Raw genomic sequence first — 17,415 nt, 5'->3', positions numbered from 1 at the left:
TGGCTGCCCCTCTAACAGCTGTTCTTATCGACTGTCATTTTATGATGATGGTTACCTTGTAACCACAGAAGAACAAACCAAAGATCATAGAATTATTAGAATAATATTGCTGTAGCTTGTACTCTTTGACCAAAATGTAGTGTGGTAATCGATTAGAGCCAGTTGTACTATTGATATTTAACATGCCATACTAGAGCGCTCTACCGGATGCAATAGAGAACCTCAGATATTCTATTACCTTTCGTAACGAAGTAATGACGAAACTATGACGTAGCTGTGTAACAGTTATACTGTTATACACGACGTATGTAGTGATTATTAGTAAGGAATTTACACACTACGTATAAACGAGCTACTCATTGTATAAGTATAAGACAGTTAAACGTCTGTATATAGAGTTTTTATTAGTAAGACCGCTTATGTATAACTTAAGGGGTTAGGTACAGCTTACAGCAGTAAAATTTTGGAAATTTTCAAAATTTTTTTCTCCATTACTGTATCTTGTACAATAATGAAAATTAGTATGTGTAAAACACTGTTCTTCTGCTATATGAAAAAAAAATATATTTTTACGATTTATAAAAATTATTTACTTTTTTTTTTATCAAAATTCAGTTCACTGTGCAGTGGTGTGCGTTTCCCACATAACTCAAAGTATCCAACATTATGTGTTGAATTTTTTTGTTTATTTATGCATGTCATATCTACAATATGAAGCAAGATCACTTCTCTGTCTTTGATAGATTGTCTGATAAAAATAAATTCACTTTAAAAATGGTCAAATTTCAGTATTTTCTATTACACAAAATAAAAAAAATTATATTTATTAAGAAATGTAGTTTAAAGAGCATGATATTGTAAACATGAGTTTCAGCAATAAAATAAAAGAGAGAGAATATGAAAAAGTTAACAAGTTTTGACTTATGAGGGAAACGTTTCATCACTGCACAGTGAACTGCCACCATTTTAAATTTTTGAAAAAAAAAAAAAAATATATATATATATATATAAATAATTTTTTTAATCGTAAAAATATTTTTTTCATATAGCAGAAGGACAGAGTTTTATACATAGCAATCTTCATTATTGTACAAGATACAGTAATGGAGGAAAAAATGTTGAATATTTTCGAAAATTTTACTACTGTACGAGTAAGCTGTACCTAACCCCATAAGCATAAATTACATTTTATAATGTTGAACTGCAGAGTGATTACTACTTTTCTACATAGTCTCCTAGACGAATTATACACTTATCCCATAGTGGCACAAGCTTGAAGATTCCCTCTCTGTAGAAATCCGGCCCTTGATGTTCCAATCAATCTAGAACAGCATTCTGTATAGTTACATAATCTAGAAAGCGTCTTTCTCCAAGATGTTTGTTTCTTCAGGTGCAAAGGAAATGAAAATCGGATGGAGATAAATCCGGGCTGTAAGGAGACTGTTCCATAATGTTCCAGGGGAAGACCTACAAAAGTTCCTGTGTTTGCTATGTCGTATAGAATGATCAAGTCTCATGTATTAATATTTCAATGTTTATTTGAGATAATGACGAAATTAACATAATACCTTATCAAAATTGCTGATCTGCCTTCTGGATATAAGCCAGCATCATAAAGTGAGAGGCAGAAAATAAGACCACAAGATAAATAATTCTTACTAAGATGATACTTAATATATTGTCGGATTATGAATATTCCTGAGTAAATCCAGCATGTCTGCCAATAATAATTGTTTCACAATCAGTGTCTATTATATGGATATTTACTTTTACGATCCTAGTAAAACGATTATGAGTAAGTAATTAAAAAAGCGTAATGTTTGCACTTATCATTCAGCCGTTTTTTATAATATGGATTTTCATACATTTTTATTGCAACTCGTAATAAAATTCAATGCCACAGTACTTCTAGCATATAAATGTAAATATGGCATATCTAGAAGCTCTGGAGTAAAGGTCTCTTTCAGAAACAGTTGATTCATCTCGTATGACGCCGTAATGTCAACCAGCGGACAAATACAATGCATGCAATTTTAAAAGTCTCTGTAAAAAACTTAACATTCACTACCATCACTAATACAATATCGTGACCAGCATCATTCTCATCATCGTCTCATCATTATTTCAGCGAGTTCTTTATATCTCTTACATCTATTGTAGCTTAATATTTTCTATTGACATTTGCAGTGGCGGCTCGTAATAAAATATTACATGTGTTCACAATTTTGTGTTCCAAAACCGAAAATAATTTGGAATCGTACGTTTAGCCTAGTATAAAATGTCATTCGAATGTTTCAATATCGAAAAAACCGTATATAAATTCAAAACGTATAATAATAATAATAATAATAATAATAATAATAATAATAATAATAATAATAATAATAATAATAATGAAACCTAGTCTTTTTATTTTCAATTTTTCCTGGTAAGTCAGTTTACCCAGTTCTTTACGGTTCAAAATTGCTTGAACAGAGTTCATTGTTTACGTTTGTTAAAAATTAATACATATCACAGTGCCGTTATTTACAAAAGCGTGTGTTCAGTAACATATTTTGGCTCACAACACACTGATACACTATAGCCTATACCAGTACTATAATCCCATTCGTATAGATTGATTACTATAAATACATGCCAGTAAATATTATTCTTAAATATTATATACTACCATACAGATACTTAAATTCATACCACTATCACATTCAGCCAAACCATGGATAAATATTTACCAAACTATGCTATTATGCTAACATTAAAGTATAGTACGCGTAATTCAGAAACTATACTCTCGTAGCAGCACTGTACACACACCCACGTTCCGAGAGTGAGAAATGCTGGCACCTACAGGCTAAAATACAGACTATTAAATTTCATCCTCGAGATATAGCACGTGAACGATAGGCTCCATGCATCTGACATCTTTAGGATAGATTCACTGTTCACGTAACGCTGTGTGCTCTTGACGAATCATAAGCGTCCAGCGAAAGACAATTTTCTCCCGCGCATGCGTGCAATATTCCTGTAATATCCTTGAAAAGAGCACGACTTGTACATGAACGTACGTTGCCAAGTTTACATAAGTCTATGCAAGATGCGGGAAGTTTAAAATACTCGATTCTGATATACATCCCCACTACATCAATACGGTTTTAAATAATGAAACTAGTCGTGCATTAATGGAAACAAGGTGTTCACGTGTTCTTGTGCTCTTATTGACGCACCGCCACTGGACATTTGCCCTTGGAGTAGGTACTCGATATTCCAGAATAATAATTCTGACGTCAGAGAAGAGAATCTTTAACATATTAACAAAATAATTCATTCGAGTAATTTTGATGGAGAGGTTACACGTATTTCAATGCTCATTTACTCATTTATTTATTTATTTATTTATTTATTTATTTATTTATTTATTTATTTATTTATTTATTTATTTATTTATTTATTTATTTATTTATTTATTTATTCGTTTATTTATTTATTTGCTTGCTTACTTGCTTTTGTTTGTTTAATTGCTTGCTGATTGCTTCATTACTTATTTTTTTATTTATTTATTTACTTTTGTGTTTCTAATGTGGATCCACGTATGAAAATGAAAATAAATTGCATCCGTCATGTAAAGAAGTGGACGTTGGACCGTATTTTTTAAATAAATGTTTTAACAATTGTGTGCCTAACAAATATGTTTTTAATAGGCATACGTAATATTATTTTTTCTCAGAAAATGTGTTTTATTTATTTATTTATTTATTTATTCTGGTGTAGTTAAGGCCATCAGGATTAAGTATCATAATTAATTCTATCCTAACTAATTAACTAACATAAACAAGAAACTTGCAATTTTAATCTAGATTAAAAAAGAAAAAAAAAAGACAAATCAATACTTTTAGCAATACCTAAAAAACATTAACGAAGACAAAATTTTTCCAATTTAATTTTGAATTGTGATAAAGTCCGGCAGTCCCTGACATCATTAGGTAACGAATTCCAGAGGCGAGGTATTTCTACAGTATAGGAAGATGAGTATAAAGACGTTCAATGATGAGGGATAGAAAGAAGTGCTTGATGTCGGTTTCGAAGAGTTGTAAGAAACTGAAAGCGCGATAACAGATAATTCGGAGTAGAAGTATGCGTGATTCTAAAGAGAAGAGACAGTGAATGTATTGTTCTTCGTTCCTTCAGACGCGCCCATGAAAGTAACTGGAGGGAAGGTGTTATTTGATCAAATTTACGAGTATTGCAGATGAATCGTATGCACACATTATGATGAACACGTTGTAGTCTCTCAGCTGAGAATGAACTTACATTAGTTAGAAAGGAATCGCAATAACAAAAATGGGGCATTACAAGCGTCTGAATAAGATTATTTTTTAAACTAAGTGGTAGAAATTCTTCCATATGGAACAAGGAGTGAAGTTGAGAAAACATTTTTTTTTTGCAAATGTGTGTTACTTGAGTGTTCCAATTTAGATCGTTATCCATAAAAATGCCAAGATTTTTAAAGGTTTCACTGTATTTAACAATAATCCCATTCAATATTATATCTGGTATAGTACTACTATTTAAGAGTGATTCGTAGACGATTATGTCCCATTAATTCTTTCGTATAGTTGCTTTATTTTTATTTCGTAACAGCCTTTATATTTAACTTCGTTCTAGAATATGCCATTAGGAAAATTCAGGATAACTCAGAGGGTTTGGAATTAAACGGGTTACATCAGCTTCTTGTCTATGTGGATGACGTGACTATGTTAGCAGAAAATCCACAAATGATTAGGGAAAACACGGAAATTCTACTTGAAGCAAGTAAAGCAGTAGGGTTGGAAGTAAATCCTGAAAAGACTAAGTATATGATTATGTCTCGTGACCAGAATATTGTACAAAATGGAACTATAAAAATTGGGGATTTTTCCTTCGAAGAGGTGGAAAAATTCAAATATCTTGGAGCAACAGTAACAAATATAAATGACACTCGGGAGGAGATTAAACGCAGAATAAATATGGGAAATGCGTGTTATTATTCGGTTGAGAAGCTTTTGTCATCTAGTCTGCTGTCAAAAAATCTGTAAGTTAGAATTTATAAAACAGTTATATTACCGGTTGTTCTGTATGGTTGTGAAACTTGGACTCTCACTTTGAGAGAGGAACAGATAATAAGGGTGTTTGAGAATAAGGTTCTTAGGAAAATATTTGGGGCTAAGAGGGATGAAGTTACAGGAGGATGGAGAAATTTACACAACGCAGAGCTTCACGCATTGTATTCTTCACCTGACATAATTAGGAACATTAAATCCAGACGTTTGAGATGGGCAGGGCATGTAGCACGTATGGGCGAATCCAGAAATGCATATAGAGTGTTAGTTGGGAGGTCGGCGGGAAAAAGACCTTTGGGGAGGGCGAGACGTAGATGAGAAGATAATATTAAAATGGATTTGAGGGAGGTAGGATATGATGGTAGAGACTGGATTAATCTTGCTCAGGATAGGGATCAATGGCGGGCTTATGTGAGGGCTGCAATGAACCTCCGGGTTCCTTAAAAGCCAGTAAGTAAGTAAGTAACAGCCTTTATATGGTACCACGGAGTTTGTTGGAATCTTTAGAAGTTCTAAGGCGCATGTTTGTATCAGTAAGTTGTTATATAAACACGGACTTACAGTAGTAGTCTGATGGACGGATATGGGTATGCTGATTCATTGTGCTTTTCTCAGTGTTTGCTTGGGGATTTTAGATGTGATAGATATATTATCTTCCTCTTTTTATAGAAGTAAGCAGCTTAGAATAAGCAAGTCAGAGAGTTACAAGGTGAAGGTGATGCTTTCAGTAGTAAGCGCGTGGAGGCAAGCGCCTTGATATTGACCCCGTGGCAGAAACCGTAAAATGGAACGCATTAATGTGTTTGTGGCTTGCACAAATGTTGACCTCATTTGTGGCAGATCTTTAAGCATGTTTGTCCTTCGCCAAGGAAAGCTAATGCTGGTTTCGCTTTTGTCAATAATAGTAAACATTTGAATATCTATAGGTGTTAGTGCGTAAGTAAATACATACAGTATATGCGTAAAATACAACTTTTTATATGTATTACAAGGTGCTTGCGTATCAGCTCATAATTTCCATTGTTACATCCATTCGAACCTCTGATTAAAAAAGTTATTTGTGCCGAAATCTCACACATACATAGGCCAATAAGCGAGTGCATAAAGTACAGTGTTACCCTTTCTACCACACTCTCAAACTCACCCCGCTACGCGCACTGTTTACGTAACATACTTTTGACCTCTTGGTCGAGAAACGCTTCACATAGACACAACGGTGAGCCGTTATATTATTACTTACTGGCTTTTAAGGAACCCGGAGGTTCATTGCCGCCCTCACATAAGCCCGCCATTGGTCCCTATCCTGAGCAAGATTAATCCAGTCTCTATCATCATATCCCACCTCCCTCAAATCCATTTTAATATTATCTTCCCATCTACGTCTCGGCCTCCCCAAAGGTCTTTTTCCCTCCGGCCTCCTAACTAACACTCTATATGCATTTCTGGATTCGCCCATACGTGCTACATGTCCTGCCCATCTCAAACGTCTGGATTTTATGTTTCTAATTATGTCAGGTGAAGAATACAATGCGTGCAGTTCTGCGTTGTGTAACTTTCTACATTATCCTTTAACTTCATCCCTCTTAGCCCCAAATATTTTTCTAAGAACCTTATTCTCAAACATCCTTAATCTCTGTTCCTCTCTCAAAGTGAGATTCCAAGTTTCACAACCATACAGAACAACCGGTAATATAACTGTTTTAAAAATTCTAACTTTCAGACTTTTTGACAGCGGCCTAGATGACAAAAGCTTCTCAACTGAATAATAAGAGGCAATTCCCATATTTAGTCTGCGTTTAATTTCCTCCCGAGTGTCATTTATATTTGTTACTGTTGCTCCAAGATATTTGAATTTTTCAACCTCTTCGAAGGATAAATCTCCAATTTTTATAGTTCCATTTCGTACAATATTCTGGTCACGAGACATAATCATATACTTAGTCTTTTCGGGATTTACTTCCAACCCTATCGCTTTACTTGCTTCAACTAGAATTTCCGCGTTTTCCCTAATCGTTTGTGGATTTTCTCCTAACATATTCACGTCATCCGCATAGACAAGAAGCTGATGTAACCCGTTCAATTCCAAACCCTCTGTGTTATCCTGAACTTTCCTAATGGTATATTCTAGAGCAAAGTTAAACTGAAATAAATTATTCTGATTTAGCTCAAAGATTACAAAGCGTTTATAATGCCTCCATTTGTTTCATATGCAAAATCCATAAATACAATTATATTAATCTTGTCTTGAAACTCTTCAGTGGGTAAGATTATAGGACTCAAGATACGCATTCATTATTACACCTATACCTAGAAATGGTAGATTTTCGCAATCACGATTAATGCGATTCTTCCACATTAAATTTACAGAGGAACAATTTGGCCTTTCCAGTTATCATTTGTCTCAATTGAATCAATATTAGTTATTTATATCATATTATAATTAATAAGATAACAGTGTTCCCTTCAAGTGTTCGCGTATTGGTATAAGCGTTATCTTGAATCTCTCTTAAAAGTGGAAGAAGACATGTACAGTAGATTGACTATTTACCGTGATAATAAAGAAGGAAACCACAATTTTTGAAAATTGGCTCTGTCTTCATCTACGGATGATCAAAATTGAGTTAAGCAAGAAGAGAGGTGAATATAAGGATTAGAAACTTTTTCTTACCTCATTTTGATCGCCTAAAGATGAACTAATCTTCGAAATTTTGCGATTTCCTTTTTCTTACACTTAGCTGACTCCAACGAGTAGGAACTGCTTCTGACCCCATTTTTCATAACTTGAAGACAAAGATAGAGTCAATCTTCGAAACGTTGTGATATATATATATATTTTTTTTTGTTTAGCAGCTAATACATCGAGTTGGATATCCCTTCTCACCCAATTTTAAACAATCTTTGAAACGTGACATCCTTTTTCTTTACCAGTCCAATCCACATCTCTTCTAAAACAATTCATTATTAAAATTCTAGCTACTGTACAGTATAACGGCGTTGTTCCTGCAATAACTCCTATGTGCAAAATATAAAATCTTTCAGTAGGAGGAAAAAACACATTTATTCATCCTATGGCAGCCGTACATAGGAGACTGTGAATTCTTACATTTTCGAAACAAAGAAATATAATTACATATAGGAGATTTTATTATTTGCTGTATCACTATTTAAGTTATTTAATTGAGCAAAAATCTGAAAATCGATAAATATGTCACATATTGCAGGTAAAACGACAATATATCCTGTAGTTGTGGCAATAAATTACTCGAAGACAGAGTTATTCTTCGAAACGTTATGATTTACTTTTTGTTGGCTAGCTGGCCCAATGCGTAGGAATCCCTTCTCATCCCATTTTTGATCACCTGAAGACGAAAATGAGGCCATTTTCGAAACGTGATTTCCTTTTCCTTCACCAGTCCAATCCACACTACCTGTAAACAATTCACCATTTAAATTTTAGCTATGGACCTATGTCTTGTAGTAGCAATAAATTATAGTTCGCTCGTATAGAGGCGGTATCACGTCTTGTGTTTTTTATCGGCTTAAACCACTCCGTCACACTTTAATTTCTAATTATGAAATATATTTATTTAAAATTTTCAATCAAATGCAAATCAATTGATATCAGTATATTCCCAATAATTATATTAAACTATTACTACATGTAACTCATGACTGGACAGTGGATGCGGAATAACTTAAGGAAAAGTGAAGTTGTTTAGTATCGGAGTATATGGCACGTGCCGCGTCGTTCGTTTTTTGTGTACCTGGCGAGTACAGCAGCGTACATAACGGAGGAATCCCGGTCCACATTGCAGTTGTGCTATCCTGCTAAAGTATTTAGTACGAGTTGAATAGTGTAGTGCTAATTTCATTCATAATGTAGAAGGCAAAACGATAAATTCGCTCAGAGATGCGAAATGCAATTAATAAGTATGAGAGTGACATTTTATGCATTAACGAAGACAATATCGTGTGTAATGTGTGTAAAATTGAAATGAAAACCAGAACAACTCAGGCTATAGAGAAACATTGCAATAGTACATCGCACAGGAAATGCGTTGAAATGAAATCTGAGGAACCATCATCATCATCATTTAGTTGTGCGGGTCTTAACGACACGTGCAACATGATGCTCAGTGCAAATATTCCTCTAAAGAAATTAAGTGATCCCCATTTTTAGAGTTTTTCTTCAGAAATTCTCTCGATACAAAAACTGTTTAAGCGATAGGCGAAGACGATTCAACTTCGACAACTTACGAGAATATATCGTCGTTTACTGCAACGCTGGTAATTGCGTCAATGATGACGAGTACTGAACCTTGCAAGGTATGTACTACAGTACCGGTAAGTTATTTTTCTTTTCCTTCTGACTCTCCAAAGATACAGTAGCATGTTTACGTCGTCTGTTTACGTTTAAAACCTGTTGCGCCAATAGTCTGAATGAAAAAAATGTAACATATAGTAATTGTGCACCTACATTCAACGATAAATCATCCCGCATCCACTGTCTACTCATGACTTTACTTACTTCTTACTGTTACACAATATACAAATTAATATATCATTGCAAAGTGAATACATTCTACATTATACTTACGTAAGATGTAGACTAGTTAAACAATTATGTATCTGATGATGCCGTACAGGCGAAAACGTTTATACTTTTCTTTTAGTAACATGATGTAGCAAATATTAATTTTCAATAAAAATTATAAATCATATGATTGAAAAATTTTAATTGAATATAATTCATAACTTTGTAATTGACTTATCGGAAAACCAAAAATGAATTGTAAAATTAATTTCTAATGTCTGTTGGTGGAAATTATTGTCCAACTCCTGTTGCTCGCTGACGGAACCGCGTACTCAAAACCTTGACAGACATGCAAACAATATTAGATTAGTACCAGTTGGCGACATGTCGGATAATAACGACTCTAATAATAGACCGCGTGTGATACCGTGCACGGAATGTTACAGAAATAGCTGTTGTCAAGGAAAGTGTAGGCGGTCAGTAAACGCCAAAGATAATGTTGTTTGCTTTTCTGAAAATGTGATATTGATACCGCATGTTTAACCTTGGTGTATGTATGTGTGTGTTTATATAGTATGTGTGTAAAAATAAGTGAAAACTAACGATGTAACTTCAAGTACCATACATTAATTCCTTCACAGTTTATGATTTTTGAAATGGTAGGAATATTTTGTACTTTTCATTTTTAGTTATTAAGTCAATATTAAAGGTTTTTTATATAAATTTGTCCTACAGAATAATATCTGTAATGTTGACAATATTTGAGGAGAAAAATTCGCTCCGACGCCGGGGATCGAACCTGGGTCTCTTGGTTTCTACGTACCAAGCGCTCTGACCACTGAGCTACGCCGAATTCAATCCACAGCACCGGACCGAACCTTCCTCCTTCAGTGTTTCCCTTTGTGGCCGGATCCCAAGTTAGGCATATACGTTGACGTTTTTTTATGTCCAAGTCAACTGCCATTATACACGGGGCGCACTCAATTGAGTGACTGTTTAGGCGGGATTCCGCAGTTAAGTGCACAGTAATCTGTAGAGAAATATGCACTGCTAGCTATGAGAATATTAAAGTTTTTTTTAATTAATTTGTCCTACAGAATAATAACTGTAATATTCTCATAGCTAGCAGTGCATATTTCTGTACAGATTATTGTGCACTTAACTGCGGAATCCCGGCCAATCAGTCACTCACAAGCAAACGTTCTTATGGGGGCAGATAAAGTTATTTTTTTTTCTTTCACCATGTTAATAATGTCAAAAGAAGTGCTTATACAAATTTTAGCCACTCGACCGCAATTACAAGGGCCGTAAAAAATAAGTTCGCCAGGGGCCGTTAACATAAAAAACACAATTTCATTGGACAAATTTATTAGAACGGACACAGCAATTTTTTTAGCTGTTTTTCAACATATTTTCCACCGGAATTGAGACACTTCTCATATCATGGGACCGACAGAGAGAGGTGCAGACGCAGTCAAATGCTGGTTCCGATCCTAGACGGCTGACTCTACGACACAAAAATTGATCCCAAGGTATGACAAGTGTCTCAATTCCAGTGGGGGATATGTTGACAAATAGCGCAACAATTGCTGTATCTGTTTCAATAAATATTTACAAGCAATTGTGCTTTTTTTCTATAAATGGCCCCAGGGAAAATCACTTTCTGGACGGCCTCGTAATTGCGGTCGAGTGGTCAAAATTTGTATAAGCACTTCTTCTGACATTATTAATATGGTGTAAGGAAAAAATTTAACTTTATCTGCCCCCAACAGAACGTTTGCTTGTCAGTTGAGTGCGCTCCGTGTATAATGGCAGTTGACTTGGACATAAAAAAACGTCAACGTATATGCCTAACGTGGGGTCCGGCCACAAAGGGAAACACTGAAGGAGGAAGGTTCGGTCCGGTGCTGTGGATTGAATTCGGCGTAGCTCAGTGGTCAGAGCGCTTGGTACGTAGAAACCAAGAGACCCGGGTTCGATCCCCGGCGTCGGAGCGAATTTTTCTCCTCAAATATTAATTATTAAGTCACTGGTTTTAAATTTCTCTGTTATAATTACTACTTCTTTCACATCTCAAATGTTTTAAATTAGATGTAATATGTCTAGTTTATTAAATTAGGACATGCATAGTTATTCCTGAATATGAGGATCCTACAGTTTTTACACGTTTTAATTCTCCATTCTCTCAATATGTTTGTATTCTTGTAACCTACTTAAAAGAACGTCAATGTATCTAGTTACAATATTTTCAGTTGATCCTTTTTCTTGGCAGGAAGGTGAAATTTTGTCTCCCTGCCATATTGAAATAATGTCAAAGAGTTAAACTTACACATGCTGACCACATGCCTAGAATATCCGGATACTTGTGAATAATGTTGATCCACAATCCTAACAAAAGTGGCAACTGGAAAGGTCAAACCAGCATGTCCAATTTTGAATTTTACTAGCTTTGAAATAAGTTAACTAAAATTTTAATATGACTCTAAACCGGTAATAACTATTAAATTTTAATAAGATGACTTATATTAAAGTAGAGTTCGTCTGCACTGACTCATGAAGAGAAAGAAGCAGAAGCGCTTATCGGGCGAGAAATGGCGCATGTTTGTTGTCATGTGCCCGCCAAGAAAGGAAAAACTAGGGGGCTCCAGTAAGGGGACTTATTCGAATATTGTTTCAATTAGATGACTATTCGAATAAATATGAAATCAAAACGTTCATTTAAGATTGATTCATTCGTGAATAACGAAATATTCGTCAATGCAAATAAAATCATTCATTACAAGTTATTCGTTATTCTCAATCGTTGAAAGTGGCGAATAAATTTTAGTTTGGAATATGTATTATATATCTTTCTCGTGTTAAATTCTATCGTACCTGATTAACATGTTTCGGTCTGTTATTGACCCTCTTCAGTTAGAGTTCTGAAGAAGGCCAATAACAGACCGAAACATGGTAACCAGGTACGGTAGAATTTAACACGAGAAAGACATATAATACATATTTCAAAGTGATATAATGTTAAAAATTGTGTAATCAAGATGTATAAATTTTAGTTTTTTTTAATGTTAATTTCATTCAGTTACTCTGCGGTGACAATTGTTTGCTAATAACTAAATAAGTGGTCAAAGATTTGATTTCAATTGCTCCAAATGATTATAACTGAATGAATAAAATATTTAACATTTTCATCACGGCGTTGTTACCTGATATTAATTGTCGAAGACTTGTATATTTCTGTTACAGTCGCAGATTTATTCCTTGCTTTCTCAACATCCATGCATTCACTTTTCTTCCCTCCCCCCTTCACCTTCGAGCACAGTATAGCCAGTGCCGGATTTAGGCCTAGGCAACCTAAGGAGTTGCCTAGGACGGCAATTTCCAGGAGGCGACATTTCTCTCTCTTTTTTTTTTTTTTTTTTTTTTTTTTTCATTTTCATTTTGTTTTTAAAACACTTGCTTGTAAATCTTTTATTAAGTCTGTTTTTAACACCTTGTGGAAGCCGGATATTGATTTATTGTAGTGATTGTGGCGAGAGTAAAAGGAAAGTGCGAAGCTGCATAGTTATATTGTAATGCCGACATCACGTTATTATATTATCAACTGCTTAAATTTAACTGCTTGAATAAACAAGAATGCATTGTTGAAAATCAAATGGATGTGTGATTATTATTTATCGCTATCAATAGTAACCACAACTCTCAGTTACATTTCCAATATAATATACCGTCAACAATATTATTTAATCACTTTCCAGCATGTGCACTATATAATTCGATATGAAAGTTTTATTCCGCAAAGAGTTGGGGTGGTATTCATAGACATTCCGCAGCACGCGCTACGAGCGTACTAAGCTAGCCCCGGCTATCCACTGGTTACTAGTACAGAATTCAAATCATATCCTATCGCTAACACTGGTTTATGAATACGAAAAACGCTGATCATCCACCGGAAGCCCGCGCTAAAAATGTCTATGAATACGGCCCTTGGAGTTTATTTTTCAATTTACTTTATACTTCCTATCCAAGTAAGGAATACTCGTAATAATTATGCCACCAACAAAACCAACGCTTAAAAATAAACCACAGCTTGCCTTTCACAAATCAATCTTGTTTCAACAATGAATAAGTTTGAATATATTTCTTTCCATCGAGTCTGATGTGCTTCGTCAGATCGACTTTGATGAATCATCAATGCTTCCTCTGCGAAGAAAGTGTGAAGAAAAGTCTTATAATTCACAAATAAGTTGTGTGTATTTTGATTCGAGTGATGTATTGTTTTCTGAATTGTAACATTTCATTTAAAACTAATTTAAACTAAACATGCTCATAATAGCTGCTCATAAACTCTTTGTGAGAGTTGGGAGGCGGCAAATTTTAGCACTGCCTATAGGTGGCACTACACCTAAATCCGGGCCTTAGTATAGTTCGTTCAGTTTCCTCGAGATGAGTTGGACGTTCATCGAAGGCACGGAAATGCACACGAGGAAGTTGAACGGACTATACTGTACTTGTCTGTTTTCAAGCAGTCTTTCAACCATAGTCGTTGTGTTCTGATCACCTGTCAGGTAATAACTTTGCATGTGTCAAATGTCGCGTCTGTGGATCAAGTGCTAGGGCGCTGGTCTTCTAGCCAAGCGGCCCGGGTTCGATCCCTGGCCAGGTTATGACGAATTTGTGGTGGAAAAAGACGTTGCAGAGGTTTTCTCGGGGTACTCCCGTTTCCCTCCATCATTCCACAAACAATCTCCAACTCCACCTCATGTAATCTATCATCTCCAATAATTTTATTGCGCATTAAGGCTTCGCTTCTTTTGGACAGTGATTCACATGCTTTAACTTCTCAACAATATATGTAAGTTTAATCTCATCTATAATATTATTAAATTTATTGCTTCTTCTTTTTATTATTATTATTATTATTATTATTATTATTATTACTATTATTATTATTATAACGGGTTACATCAGCTGCTTGTCTATGCGAATGACGTGAATATGTTAGGAGAAAATCCACAAACGATTAGGAAAAACACGGGAATTTTACTGGAAGCAAGTAAAGAGATAGGTTTGGAAGTAAATCCCGAAAAGACAAAGTATATGATTATGTCTCGTGACCAGAATATTGCACGAAATGGAAATATAAAAATTGGAAATTTATCTTTTGAAGAGGTAGAGAAGTTCAAATATCTGGGATCAACAGTGACAAATATAAATGATACTCGGGAGGAAATTAAACACAGAATAAATATGGGAAATGCCTGTTGTTATTCGGTTGAGAAGCTTTTATCATCCAGTCTGCTCTCAATAAATCTGAAAGTTAGAATTTATAAAACAGTTATACTACCGGTTATTCTTTATGGTTGTGAAACTTGGACTGTTACTTTGAGAGAGGAACATAGGTTAAGGGTGTTTGAGAATAAGGAGCTTACGAAAATATTTGGGGCTGAGTGGATTGAAGTTACAGGAGAATGGAGAAAGTTACACAACACATAACTGCACGCATTGTATTCTTCACCTGACATAATTAGGAACATTAAATCCAGACGTTTGAGATGGGTAGGGCATGTAGCACGTATGGGCGAATCCAGAAATGTATAGGCCTATAGAGTGTTAGTTGGGAGGCCGGAGGACGTAGATGGGAAGATAATATTAAAATGGATTTGAGGGAGGTGGGATATGATGATAGAGAATGGATTAATTTTGCTCAGGATAGGGACCAATGTCGGGCTTATGTGAGGGCGGCAATGAACCTCCGGGTTCCTTAAAAGCCAGTAAGTAAGTATTATTATTATTATTATTATTATTATTATTATTGACGAAGTGAAGAGAAGCGAATAGAAGCGTTTGAGATGTGGATATATCGAGAAAAATGAAGCGTGTGAAATGAACAGACAGAATAAGAAACGAAGCTATGTTGGAAAAAGTGAGTGAAGAAAAAATGGTGCTGAAATTGATCAGAAAGAGGAAAAGGAATTGATTAGATCACTGGCTGAGAAGAAACTGCCTATTGAAGGATACACTGGAAAGAATGGTGAACGGGAGAAGAGTTCGGTGCAGAGGGAGATATCAAATGATAGATGACATTAAGATATATGGATCACATGCGGAGACTAAGAGGAAGGCAGAAAATAAGAATGATTGGAGAATGCTGGGCTTGCAGTGAAAGGCCTGCCCTTGGGCAGAACACTTATGTATATGTTGTTATTATTATTATTATTATTATTATTATTATTATTATTATTATTATTATTATTAAGCTGCGAATTTATGCCTATATGCCTATTTTAATCCTTAACCTGAAGACGCACGCTTTTAGGTTACATATCCATTTTAAGGCATTGTGAGTATTATAAGCGAATTCTTTAGTGCCTATAATTGCCTATTTCACTGGTAAATGCCCATTTACTTATAAATTTCTAAAAGGTTCCTAAATATCCGTATTATATATTACATTTCAATTTATTGACTATTCTATCGATATTTTTTTAATCTGTAATTTGTTTCTTTTTTATCCAGCAGCAAATATTATCCTGGAAAACCCAAAACTAACATCTGATGTTGCTTTAATCAAAGCAAACTTTGGAAAGCTGCCTGCTTACATAACGAAACTGGAAACAAGTAGTATTCCACTCCACAATGCTGTGCAAGTTATGAAGAAAGTAGAAACTATTCTTAAAGAAATACCAAGCTGTGTGGGAGAAATAATGAGAAATAAGTATTTGAAAATTGTGGAAAGAAATCCTGGTTGGGAGCAAGTCTTATTGCTGATTGGAAATGACATTGACATTACTGCGTTCCCACTGGTTTGGTCCCCAGCTGAGATTGGATCCCTGAAGTATTGCCCCATCACTTCATGTGAAGTGGAAGGGAGTTTCTCCCAATTTAAGAACATTCTTACAGACAATAGACATCAGTTCTCATTACAGCATTACATTATTGTTCCCGAATGTATCATTTTCCCGGATCCATCATTCAAATTCGTTTGTCCCTGAACATATTCTATTTAAACTACGACTATAAAGCCCGCATCTATCGTTCCTCGATTTATCGTTTTCCCGCATCTATTGGCCAGATTTTTTAGCCCTGAAGTGTGTAAATCCCGGATTGATCAGTTTTAAGAAATAGCAACAAGCTTACAAATGCTTGTAGCAGTTGATGTCTTCAGAATGTTGTGCTGCAAGCTCCAATTGTGAAGTTTTATGGTTATTGGCCTGCTTACGCACCGACCTTCCTCACAGCTTGCCTGGCAAGACAATGTAGAAGGGTCCATGTGTCCTATCGATCGTTTTCTATTGTAAAACATTCCAGTCCGCGCTTCCACCAAGTTGTGTACGCAGTCTATCACACGTGTTCGATTCTCGACAGTTCGTATTTTTAACTTGGTAGTTTCTAATCTGATTTTCTCAGATATGGCATTTCCGTGTAAAAAAGTTCGGACTTTAGAAGAACGACTTCGTATTATAGAAGAGGTGGAGAAAAATCCAACGGAGACGGAGAAGAGGATTGACATAGCTAAGCGTCTTGGCCTGCCACCTTCAACTCTAAATTGCATAATGGCAAAGAAAATATAAATCAGACAGCAGGCTGATAAGTGTGGTACAGCAGCCAAAAAGAGGAAGACAGGCAAGGAGTGAACTTACAGCGAGGTCGAAGATGTCCTCTTTTCCTGGTATCAGCAGGCACGAGCATCAGGCATTCCCATTGATGGGACCATCTTGAAGGAGAAATCTCTGAAAATAGCTGAAACAATCTGCATTGAATGGCTGGATCTCTCGTTTCAAACAA

The 17,415-nt window shown here is 35.2% G+C and overlaps 2 non-coding genes across 2 annotated transcripts; one reads left to right on the top strand and one right to left on the bottom strand.

Annotated features, from left to right (window-relative positions):
- Positions 1-10,408: 10,408 nt before the first annotated feature.
- Positions 10,409-10,483, bottom strand: TRNAT-CGU (transfer RNA threonine (anticodon CGU)). The gene is given in 2 exon segments: positions 10,409-10,443; positions 10,447-10,483. It is a non-coding gene; the product is annotated as a tRNA-Thr (tRNA).
- Positions 10,484-11,549: 1,066 nt separating this feature from the next.
- TRNAT-CGU (transfer RNA threonine (anticodon CGU)) lies at positions 11,550-11,624 on the top strand. The gene is given in 2 exon segments: positions 11,550-11,586; positions 11,590-11,624. It is a non-coding gene; the product is annotated as a tRNA-Thr (tRNA).
- The last annotated feature ends 5,791 nt before the right edge of the window (positions 11,625-17,415 follow it).

This window comes from Periplaneta americana, chromosome 5 (assembly GCF_040183065.1).
Source record: "Periplaneta americana isolate PAMFEO1 chromosome 5, P.americana_PAMFEO1_priV1, whole genome shotgun sequence".
Taxonomy (NCBI): Eukaryota; Metazoa; Arthropoda; class Insecta; order Blattodea; family Blattidae; genus Periplaneta; species Periplaneta americana.
Note: the sequence above shows the minus strand (reverse complement) of the source record. Positions and strands in the feature narration are given on the sequence as shown.